Genomic DNA, 13,019 nt, shown 5'->3' on the forward strand with positions numbered 1-13,019 from the left:
TCATTTTATATTATAAGTGTTATAATATATTAGTATGCATGATTTAAATTACATAAAGCATGCTTATGCATCATATAATATAAGGGTTATAATAAATGCATGCATTATAGCATATCCATGCATCATTTATATTATAAATGTTTTAATATAAGATTATATGTATGTATGGAATGTAAGCTATAATTTAGTACAAGTAAAAGTTATATATTAGTAATGAATGAACATTGCATGAAGCATGACACTACTTTAGGTTAATTTATAATAGTTATAAATAACTTATGTATGTCTAGCTTGCAATGTTGAATGATTTTAATTATTTCATTTTTTTAATCTGTATAGGTGAGAGTGGTTCAATATCACCACTCAATAAGCCTCCCATTTTAGGGGTCAGATCGAATACATAGTTGGGGACATCATTCTACAAGACGAAATTCACTCCTATCCATTTTAGGGTTAGAAGATAGGTTGTTCCCTTAAGTACTGACTTCTAGTCTTGAACAAAGGGACTCCGCCCTCTCATGGCTGTGAGGGATTCGATTTATTGGTTGGACCATAAACCAATTATTCAATAGAGGATCAGTGGAGACTTAAGAAGCAAGATGTGTTACAGAGATAAAACGGTAATTTTGACCTAGCTGTAAATATGAATGATCTGTGAATGATTGACTTATTGATTGTGGCTAAATCAAGTTGACCGAAATATATCTACAGTGAGAAGAGTGAAACTACTGAGCTATAGTGGTATGTCTCAGTAGTTAACGAATATTGATTAATTTGGTCTAAAGAGTTTAGGCAATTAATTTTAAATCATTGGAGTTCATGATCTGTAGGTCCATTAGATCCTCTATTAACTCGTAAAAGGATTAAACCTTAGAATAGCGTGTTGAGAGAATTTGAAATGTTCAAACTCGGTTTAGGGTTTGGATTATTATATTTGATCTAATTGATGTTTAATTATTGAATTAAACGTTACAATTTTAGAGAGTTGACAATATTTAAATATGATTTAAGTATTTAATGAGGTGTTATATTAGTTTAATATTTGATATTAAATTAAATTAATTAAATTAGTTTAATTAATTTTTAACTTAGTAATTAATAAATTTTGAATTTATGTAATTCAAAATTATAAAATTGGATTAATTGAGTTTTGGATTTATGAAATTTATAATTATAAAATTTATTTTATTTAAATTAAATTTGAAATTCAATTTTTAAATAAGTTTTATATATATATATCAAATAATTCAATTGATTGAATTAAGAAATTGGAAATTAATGAAAGTGGGATAATCTCACTTATTCCATTATGAATAATATCTCAAGCCACTCAAGTTGAATAGAAGATGAAGTGGCTTCCTCATGTTTAATCTAAGGGCCATGATCTTTTTCTATATGTTGAAGTTTTAGATCAGATTAAGCTCTCATTCAACCTGAAATCAGAAAAAGGAAAAACAGTTTTTCCTCTCTACTTCAACTCTCAAAAACCACTTCAAATTCCTCTCAATTTGGAGACCACACTCCAATCTAAGGTCTAAGATTAGTATAGAAGACACTTATGGTGATCTACTATAGAGATTGGAGAAGAATTTCGTGGTGAATCCAGTCAATTTGGGGAGAATCATCAAAGCTATTCACTTGAAACCCTAATCTACTAAAACTATGAACATCCATGCTAATTAACTAAAATTGAGGTAGTTAGAGTACTTAGATCTTTAATAGCTTCCGTTTGTTGAATGTTAATTCCATCAAGTTGTCTATTATACAATTAATATAATGAATAGAGATACATTATAATATAGAGTTTATCTTGAACGAGAATCAAAATTAAACTATATAATATGAGAGATTTAAATAATATGCATGAGATTCATATTATAAATATAGATTAAATAATATGGATGAGATTCATATTCTAACTATAGATTAAATAATATGGATGAGATTCATATTAAAACTATAGGTTAAAAGTTAATGTGAATGAGATTCATATTAAAACTATTGGTTATAAAAAAGAAGTATATTAAAATATCATTCAAATATATGTTTAACTAAATATAAGATATTTAATTTATTGATTTATTAATTTAATTTAGTTTAATTTAATTTAATTTAAATAATAAATTAACTTCCGTGTAGTTGCAAGGGAGTAGAGAATTGTTGAGGGAGCTACAACTCCCCCTCTCTCACTTTAGTCATAGGATTCTGCAATGGATGAGATGTTGCTTCAATATGAAAAAAATCTCCATCTCAAAACCTTTCTCAACTCACAAAAAAGTTTCATTCCCTTCTCTTCCTTCAAAAAGGATTCCTAGAAATATGTTCTTGCCAGATAATAGTAGGGGGAAGATCAGGTGAAGGTGTCCAACCTGTAGAGAAGAAGATTTTGATGTAAGTTCAACACAGTGGGACCATAATGGAAGATTGTCTTCAAAGGTATTATTCTCAACTTTATATGCATGTTTAACCCAGTTATTTATACAGCATATGATGTTCTATATGTTAGTTCCTTTAATTCTATAAGTTTTAATCTTCCAATTCAAAGACAAAAGTGATCAAACACTTTCATAGGGATTCAATTCTTTCACGTTGTGCATCCCGATCATGATGATGAAAACTCTTCTCACTTCTATTTTAAAATATTTTTGGTTTTTTTTATATATATTTTGTTTATGTGATTGGGATGCTACAGATAGATAAATCCTCAAATGCACCCAAGTATTGCTCTAAATTAAAACTCGTGTAAGATTATATGATATTAAATTTACTTTCACCCATTAAAAGTTTTTGGGTCAATCGATAGTTTAATTTAGTACCAAAATAAGTATTTTAGGAAGTTTTGTGTTCAAACTCGTACAATGTTATTTTTATTTGTTTAAACTTTTAGATTAATCGATGATTTAAACAACCCGTGTCACATGTTGTTTTGCTTTTTAAAATTTTCCTAAAAGCTAAGATTGAGAGATTGAAACTTTTAGTTGGATGCTACACTATCAAAAGTCAAATGTAGATATAATGTAACCCAAAGTATTAAGAGGTTGGGATGCTCTCACAATTCCCAACCCAATAATTTTTTGTTTATTTTTATTATATGATCACCAAACTAAAAATTTCTCTGGATTGGGACCACAATATAAAGTTATAATTTTAATTGATTTTTTAAGTGAAAATGACTAGATATTTTAAATGCATTAGCTTTATAAAAAGGTCACAATATTACTATCTCTATCAATCATTCAACTTCATATTCAAAGTGTGCCAACTCTTTACTAATCCTTGGAAGCTTCCTCATACACATATCTACATAAAATCAGTTGTCACATTACAATTAAAGATATATTTGGGAGTAATTTTGGAACGATCAAAATTACTTTTTCTCTTATCAAAATCATTTTTCTACATAAATTTGATATTTGATAATCACACAAAATTGATTTTTAAACATTTCAAATCATTGAAAATTGATTTGTGATGTATCACTTGATTGGTGATTTTTTGGGGTGATTATGAGGGAATTAGATCCAAAAATTCGAAGTACCAAATTTATCCCTCATATTTAAGAATAGAATTCAGCCCTAATTCATTTCGTCCTTTTCTTTCAACCAGCACCAGATTTTCTCTCAACTGCCCTCTCTCGTGCTCTTCAATTTCTTCCATTAACAGACACCAAACATTCTCTTCACCTTAGGTATTCTCTCTCTTTCTCTAACTCTGTTCTCAAGCTTCCAATTTTCCCTAATCTCACTGTTTCACATAATTTTGAAAATAGAGTTTTATAATGGTTACGTTTCTGAAAATTTGATGCACCAGAAAATTTGAGATACTTTACTAATGTGCTTCATGGGTCCTTCTAGTTTTTGGATTTGGAATATACTTAATATTTTATTCTTCATTATGAACTTGCTTTGGAGGTCGAATGAACTACTGAACCCATTTGTGATTGTTGATTAGAATCTATTTGATAAAATGCTTCTTAAAATTTGTTGATAATTTTGTTGTAGTCCATAATTTGTTAAATAACAAAGTTATCCTCTGGAATTGGGTTCTTATTATTTTTCTAATATCTCTATATTTGAATTCATCTGTGCTATTTCATGAACAATTTTATTGTTGGTTCATCTTCCATGTTTGAACAAAGAAAATGCGAGATGATACGTTTTTCAATTATTTTGTGATTTATGTGTTCGATTAGGGTAAAGATCGAGAGATCAAAAAAGAGGAAAATTAGGTTTATTGGGTAAAAGGAAGGTGATTCTATGATTTCTAGAAGCAAGTTGGTTGGAGATGGGGAGGGATGGAGTAATGTGGCCAGTTGCAAAGCATGAGAACATTAGAATGTGGAGATTTCTGGTTTCCCCTGTTTTTTCTCCTCCCATTTTTTGTTGCACATTTACCTTGAAGAAATCTTGAAACAACGCATTAAATTGAAAGATTTGAGATCCATATACTTCACATATTATTGTTTTAGAGGAAACCACTCCTTTGTGTCGATCTTTCCGTCATGTTTTGTATCAGCTTCTTCAAAAATCTATGTTTGGCACATGTTTTGCAGATAAGATTTCAAAGTTGATAAAGCTTTGATTAATGTAGATTTTTAGGTAAATTAGAAGTTATGAGCACTTTCCAAGTCCTTTCTTTTGAATATTTTGTGTCATATAGGAAACCACACTAGCTAGTGTATAATGTGGCTTGATTCTTTAAGTTTAATTTTGTGTCATTGCTTTGGCTAATTATGTATAAGCTCAGGCTACCTCCATTTATTTTCCATATTATTTTTAAGTTTATTTCATGTTGTATTCTCTTGCTAATATAGGAAAATGCATATTTTTTTTCTTTTATATTTGTTCATTTGTTCAATTGAAGTTGTTTACTGTGAAAGTTTTGTTTGAAAAATGAATTTACTCCATTTTTCTTTTAGAATGTCTAAGGATATAACACTTGGTGATAAAAAAGATAGGCATGGAAATGCTATTTGAGACGATACCACTCTTAATACATTCATACATATGTGTGTTGGCAAAACTTTAAATGGAAACAAACCTAACTGGCATTTCAATAAAATTGGATGAAAAAATTTGGTAAAGAACTTTAATGAGAAGACTAGAATAAATTATGACTTCAAACACTTGAATAACAAGTGGACATCACTGAAGAAAGGTTTGTAAATTTGGAATAAACCGGTGGGAGTTGCAACAAGATTAAGAGGGGATCCTTAAAGACAAACTATTGATGCACCTAATGAATGGTGGGATGAATAAATAAAGGTAATCTTTGACTTTTTCAATAAATTATAATTTTCAATTTTAGTCAATGTTAGAGTGAATAGTGTGGTGACCATACTATTATTGTTTTATAGGTAGTTTCCGAGGCAGCAAAATATTGCACAAAAGACTTACAAAATGTAGAATAGTTAGATATTCTTTTCAAAGATGCTAACTGGAGAAAGTGCATGAACCCCATCTCAATTTTTTTTTTAATCTAATTCTATAACTGATAGAGTTGGAGATTTTATAGATGATATAATAGGAGAGACAAAGGTCAATGAGAATGAAAATGTTGAAAGTACGGTCAATGATGTTGATACAAGTGAAATTTATATTCGAGGGAGAGAGAAAATGAGGGAAAATTTGGTTCATGAGTTAGGTTTTCTAAGATGTCAAACAAGTTGGATCGTCTGTGTGATGTTATCGAGTACAAAAGAAGAGATTTGCCGAGTTGCAATATTCTTGAAGTAGTGGACACTTTAACAAGCTTGCCTAGGATTGTAGAAGGTAAAGAGTTGTATATGAAGGCGACTAAATTTTTACGAAAAGAGAAAATAGAGAAATGTCTGTTACTATAAAGAAGCCCGAGACAAAAATTGAATGACTTAAGCAAAAAAAGGTCTAACATTGATACTTTTTGGTGTTTGGTCTTTTAGGTGTGAATTTCTAATCTTCCTTAGATAAAGACTTTAATTTTCATTTGTTGTTTCTTTTTCTTGAACTATTGAAATTGCTTATGGTTTAGAATATCGTCTAATATGATTGAAAGACATTTATGGTTAATTGTGTGTCTTTTAACAGAAATGTTGTTTGATATGATTGATAATGATGATACTAATAGCTCTTTAGACGATGGTGACGATGAAGAATTTGACCATTTGGTTGAAATTGGATGTATAATAGTTGTGAATTTTGAAAAATATGTTGACAAAGAACCATGTAGGACTTCGTTTCACACCGGTTTCGAGTTTGCTCGAGAGGTTTTAAATAGGCATGATGTTAGCTGTCATCAACAATTTAGGATGGAAAAATATGTGTTTACTCAATTGATGATGAACTTAATCAAAATTATGGCCTCAAAAGTATTTCAAATGTGCCAAAAGAAGAAGCTTTAGCCATGTTCTTTATCACATTAGAGCATGGGTTAACCAATAAAATGATTCAAGAAAGGTTTCAGCACTCGGCCGAAACTGTTTCAGATGGTTTAGCTTGGTATTAGACGTTGTTTGTCATTTAGCAGTGGATATCATTAAGCCAAATGATCCACAATTTAGAGCAACTCTAAGTAAAATTAGAAGTGGTAAATTGGAAGTGATAATCGATATTGGACATACTTTAAAATTTGCATAGGAGCAATTGATAACATCCATATATCAATTTTTCCTCCTAAAGATAAATAAATACCATTTATTGGTAGAAAAGGTATTACTACCCAAAATATTATGGTCGTCTGTGATTTCAATATGTGCTTCACTTTTATTTGGGTTGGTTGGGAAGATGTTGCTCAAGAGTATCTTCATGGATGTTTTACGAAGACCTCATTTAAATTTTCCTCATCCATCTAAGGTTTGTCTTGAAAATTTTAATATTAAATTTTGCATAGTTTATAATTTAAAAAAATACTATGTATTTTATAGGTAAATATTATCTTGTTCATGATGGATATCCACAAATGAAAGGATATGTAGGCCCTTATAAAGGGGAAAGATTTCATCTTCCTAATTTTCGTCGTGGGAGTCAACCAAGAGGTAAGAAAGAAATATGTAACCATAGACATTCATCTTTAAAGTGTATAATCGAGAGGACATTTGGTGTTTGGAAAAACAGATGGCGAATGTTACACCATATGCATAGTTTTCCTTTTGATGAACGAGTGAAGATTGTTGTTGCATCAATGGCACTTCATAATTTTATAAGAACTCGTTCTACAACTGACTTTGAGTTCAAGTTTTTTGGTGATGGTAAAGATTTGTTCCCCTCAAGTGATGACCGAAACGAGTTGAGTATTGTTGAAGAAAATGAAATTTCTTGTCATGGAAGGGAGGTGGAAGAGGAGTGGGAGAAAATTGCAATACTTCTTATATCTTGTTAATGTTTTTATTATACAGTTTGTATAATAGATAATATCTAGTTTAAATATTTTATAAAGATATAAATACTTCTAGATTGGATGAGATATATGTTTTGAATTTTCTTTTGTTATTATTTATATTTTTCTTACCTCATATATCAATAGTGTATGTAGTAATGAAACAATAAAAAAAATGAAAAATAGATTAATAAAATTAAATATTTATTATAAAATAAAAGTCCAAATATAAAATACTTTTTTTTTTAGTAATTTAGTAATTTTAAAATCATTTTTAGAACCAAACATAATAATTCAAAATCACTTATATATATATTTGAAAATCACTTTAAAAATTTTGAAACCAAACATAAATTTGATTGTTTAAAAATCAATTTTATAAAATTAATTGTTCCAAAATATCTTTTTCTAAAATCACTACTCCAACAATCACTCCCAAATAGATCCTAAAGATATGTTTTGTAGTGATTTTGAGACGGTCAAAATCAATTTTTCTCGTCAAAATTACTTCCCTTTTAAATGATGGTGTTTGGTATGAACTAAAATTAATTTTAGAAAAATCTAAAATAATTTGAAATTGATTATGGAATAATTAGTTGATAGGTGATTTTTGTTAAATGGTTGATCGAAATCAGTCCCAAAATGGCTATCTAATTCAGTTTTTGTTAAAAATGGCTATCTAATTCGATTTTTGTTAAAATATTGTTGATTAGCTATTTGTGAAATTATTTTTTAAAATTTAAATGCTCTAACAAAAGATAACAGGCATTGCCTATCATTAAATTTTTAAAATTTTTAATTTTCTTTCAATATTTATTATAAACATTCACCTTACTCAAAATATCAATCATGCAATTTAACAATAAAATAAATAGAAATAGATATTTTCCATAATTATTTAGTCAAATAATAATTTCTCAAATAGAAAATACAATTTTGAGTAATTTGATAACTCTAAGTTCACTTTTGGAACCATCCATAATAATTCAATCACTTTTAAATATTTGAAAATCACTTTAAAAAGTTTGGAACTAAACATAAATTTGATTGTTTAAAAATTAATTTTACAGAATCAATTGCACCTAAATCTTTTTTTTTTTTTTTTTTAATCACCACTCCAACTATCAGCTTTAAATACACCTTAATTCAATCTTCCTCAAATAATTTTTCTTCATAACAATTAGCATAACGTTCTCATTTGATAATCGTTCCTGTTTCTTGTTTCTAAAATTTGAGAAACGTTTCTACAAATAGAGCTGAATTTGAAAAACTACAAAAAGTAGTTTCTCTTATTTCATTTCTACTTTATTTTAAAATTATTATTTTTAGTACATTCAAAATAGGTTAGAATATTACAATATATAAATTTTGTTTATCAACACTTTCATTAAGATTTACTTTAACATTTTACAATTGTGACATTTACATAATAATATAATTAATTTGGATTTGAGTTAACATTATTTAAAACAAATGATTTGGGTGAGAAATAATACTACGAATCAAATTTTAGCAACATATGAATGATGGAAACAATTTTATTATTGATTTTGTATTGGAACTCATGTGTATTTGATAATATAAATATTTTATAATTATATTTTATATTTTATTATGCTATGTATTTTTTATTTTACATAATTAAATATATTTTAACTATATTTTAAGAGAAATATTAGGGGACGAGAAACAAGAAATGATTATAAAAAAATCAAATAAAAAACGAAAATAATTACTAAATATATTTTTATTTTTATTTTTTAAAGCATAAAAAATAGATAACGAGAAATGAGAAATAGAAAACAAATGAAAACGCTATCCGATGAGTCCTTAATAATAAAAGTCACGGTGATTCAAATTATTAGAATTTTTCTACCATTTATGAAAACTTCAAATTTAAAATGAAAAAGGGACTGAATATGATTGTCAAATAGCAAAACTTAATGATTATAAAAAACAAAATAGATTATATAAATGTGAAAAAGATGCCGTTCATTTCAGATTCAAACAAATTTGAACCCCATTCAAGAAATAATCATACTCTTGGCCCAATAATTCCAATGAAGACGTGAGTGAAGTTTGAGGAACAAGTAATGAGTTTGGTTCGTTGTTCCTCCAGTATTTTTTTCCTTTCGTTTAATTTGATTTTTTTATTAAAAAAAATTGATTCTAATATTTTTAACTTTAATTTGTTTTAATTCATATACTTTCAAAATATATATTATAGTGATATAATTCATATACTTTCAAAATATAATATATTATATTGATATTTATATAATGATTCTTTTTTATTTTGCTATTTAAGAAAGCCAAAATTGTCACTTTTTAAAAATACAACGATGAAAATGAACATTTTTAAAGTACAATGATCAAAATGAATAAAAGTTAAAAGTATAGATACCAACTATGAAGCACAAACACAAATACGACTACACCATACGGATACGGTCGGATACAACGATTCGTCAATTTTTAAAAACTAATATGCGGATACGTCTAAGGATGCGCCATTTTTTTAATATTTTATATATATATATATATAACAAAGATACTGATACGTTGAAGTTACATTTTTTTCTTTAAAAAAAATCTAAGATATAAATAAATTTAACATATAAGTTAATAACAATAGCACAAAATAGAATACAAACACTAAAATACGATACAAAAAAAAATAATATCTAAGATGTTGAAGTACAATAGTTAATAAAATGCAATAGAAAAGTTACTCATATTGCAAAGAAGAAGAAGATTAGATGGAGAAGTATGAAGATAAACAAAAAACTTCTTCATTGAATTGTTGAAGATATCCAAATAGTTTATATTTTGGTGAACTTTGTAGGGACTCAAACGTAAAGATGGAAATTAGATGATTTTAGTCTAGGGTTTGGTCAGTTATTTATTTATTTTTCCTTTTAGTTTTTGACTCGAGTAATGAGCTTTTTTAAATAGGTTGCCTAATTTTAGATTAAGAAAGATTAGATTAGTTGTGTATCTTTTTTCTTTTAAAAAAAGTACGCGTAGAAATAGATACGTCAAATCGTGTGTCAGATACGTATCTGAGAAGTATCGGTATTTGATACGTGGTTGATGCTGATTTTTTGTCTCACATGAAGTATCTGTACTTCATAGAATACCAAAATAAATATTTTAAAAGTATAAAAACTAAAAAATAGAAAGAAAAAAAACTAAGGTGGTCTTTGAACTATACACAGTCTAAATAGTTGTCTAATAAAAATTTACTATATGATAAAAAATTAATTATTTTTAGATTTTCTTTGTGTGTAAAAAAATAAGTATGTAATTGATTGATCGAAAAATAAACTAAATCAAAAGTATAAGGAGTAAAGTAATATTTAACCTCAAGTAATTGAATAAATGAAAACAAACAAGGGCCTCTAAAATCAAATGGAGTGGTTGACTCGTGATGGTGCAATGCCATATACGGCACGTTTGGCGCCGCGCCAGTGGCAGGGAAATGCATCCAAATGGCAAGTGTTGCTCTGCCATTGCGCGCCAAAGGAGAGGCCATTTTTACTTGTAAACTTAACCAAATCACTTAAGACCCTTCTTTGCACAAATAGTTTTGGAACACCCTTCTTCTTCTCTCTTTTTCCCCTTTATATTTTTGTATTTATTTACTTTTTCTTTTTTGATGGTGGTTGTATTGTTTAGATAAATGATCAACTAGATGATTAGATAATGTTGCGAATTGTGAGTTGTAATGAAAAAGAAGATAGTAAGAGATTAGTTGCAAAAACGATAAGTATTAGATACGAAAATGTTACTTGTTAAAATGCACTCTAGTGCTTGAGTTTGTCAATTTTTTTGTGATGGTGATAGCACGTAGGTTAAGTTGGCTCTTAGCATGTAATCGAGTGAATGTGGTCATATTACATCAAGGTTGGATAATGTCTAATATAATCTTCTTGGACTACGTGCTATGTTTTGTTTATTTCAAATTAAATGTTGGAATACGAGCCTAACGTGAACTAAGTAGTTTTTCGTATTATTTGGTCCACTACCATTCAACTAGTTTGTCTCTCATAGGTTACGCCCACTTAATAGCTTTAATGTTACATACTTGGGGCCGTTGGGCTAAGTTGGTGTAGACAACTAAACTTTAATAGTAGACACTATTGAAGTTTGCACATTTATTGAATAACTTCATCTTTCCATCTTTTTCTACTTTTTACATTTATTGAGAAACATCATCTTTCCCTCTATCTCGAGCAATTTCGTTTTCCCCTATTAATCTACTTTTCACAATTACCTCGGAAATTCATCTTACAACCCTTCATCCTAAATACAAATTTACTAACTCCAACATATTAATTATCAAGTATTTGTATAGAATATGACGAATAATGTGGATAAATTGAATTGTGCAAGCATAACTCGTGTTATTTACTCTAAAGATCTTGCTAACAATGTCAATGTTCAGATTTTGATTAAATATTATCAAATAGGCCATGAGCATTAGTGAATAGTATAAGTTAGATAAGAAGTTAACATAAATTCGTTGAATTATTTTGATTAGTTATTTGAACTATACATTAACTCGACACTCGGTCATCAATCGAAATTAAATTAATTTATAATAGAAAAAAATATTATTAATAAAAATGTAACTATGATTTAGGGACAAAATAGATATAATATGAGCACTCCCATGATATCAACATTTTATTGTACTTACTTTAAGGTTGTAAATTCAAATAGTCACCTTCTATATCTATAGACTCCAACAATATTCTAAAATAAAAGAAAATTGATACGTCCAAGAATTTAAAATACATATAAAAATTACTATATATTAATAAGTCATTGTTAGTACAAATTGAATTATAAATGATTTGCAAATATAGATTTCTATTGGAATTCGTTTCCTTTCCAATATAGTCAAATACCATATAAAGTTAAAAACTAAATTAATTAACAACAACAAATGGATGATCTTATTAGCTATATATCTATGATCAATTTATACTCTTAAGCATTAGATTATATCAATTTAAGCTATTAATTTTTACTAATATATCAATTTACAATCTCCTTCAAAATTTATTTTATTTTTTTTGTTACTTGTAATTCTATCTATTAGGCTCTAAAATTATCACAAGTGAATCAATCTAGATCTTGACGATTGTCTATACATCAATTCTTTTACTTATGTAGATTTTTTCAAATACCGAATTAAGAAAATGAATTATTAGAATTGATGCATGAACGATTTTTTATTTTAAATTGATTCATTTATGAAAATTTATTAATTTAATTAATAAAATTATAGGTCATATCTAAACAGTATGTAATGAGAGTACAATGAATATATTGCAAAAATTTAGGAGTTTAAATTTATTAATTTGGAGTTTTAATTTATACACCTTAGTATCGAAATATTTTGCAACTGATAATTAAAAAAATCAATTTTTGAAGAAATATAAAACTAGCACGTAGCAGTTTTTTATTGGACAGCTCTCTAGTGCAATAGAGGAAGCACCCAAGTATTTTCTAATGGGTAATTTTTATTTAAAAAAAAAACTAAATAATTGATCAGTGGGAAATTGTTTTTTTAAGAATTGTCAAAGGTTTGATTAAGCACGACAAGAGCTATCAAGTTATTAATTTATTTTGTCAAGTGATATTGCATTATTATTATT

At 27.5% G+C, this 13,019-nt stretch overlaps 1 long non-coding RNA gene across 1 annotated transcript; it reads left to right on the forward strand.

Annotated features, from left to right (window-relative positions):
- Positions 1–3,376: 3,376 nt before the first annotated feature.
- LOC120070606 (uncharacterized) lies at positions 3,377–7,438 on the forward strand. Its single transcript, XR_005479995.2, has 3 exons — positions 3,377–3,688; positions 6,902–7,012; positions 7,092–7,438. It is a non-coding gene; the product is annotated as an uncharacterized LOC120070606 (long non-coding RNA).
- The last annotated feature ends 5,581 nt before the right edge of the window (positions 7,439–13,019 follow it).

Source organism: Benincasa hispida, chromosome 2 (genome assembly GCF_027475165.1).
Source record: "Benincasa hispida cultivar pf3 chromosome 2, pf3_genome.v1.1, whole genome shotgun sequence".
In the NCBI taxonomy this organism is placed as follows: domain Eukaryota; kingdom Viridiplantae; phylum Streptophyta; class Magnoliopsida; order Cucurbitales; family Cucurbitaceae; genus Benincasa; species Benincasa hispida.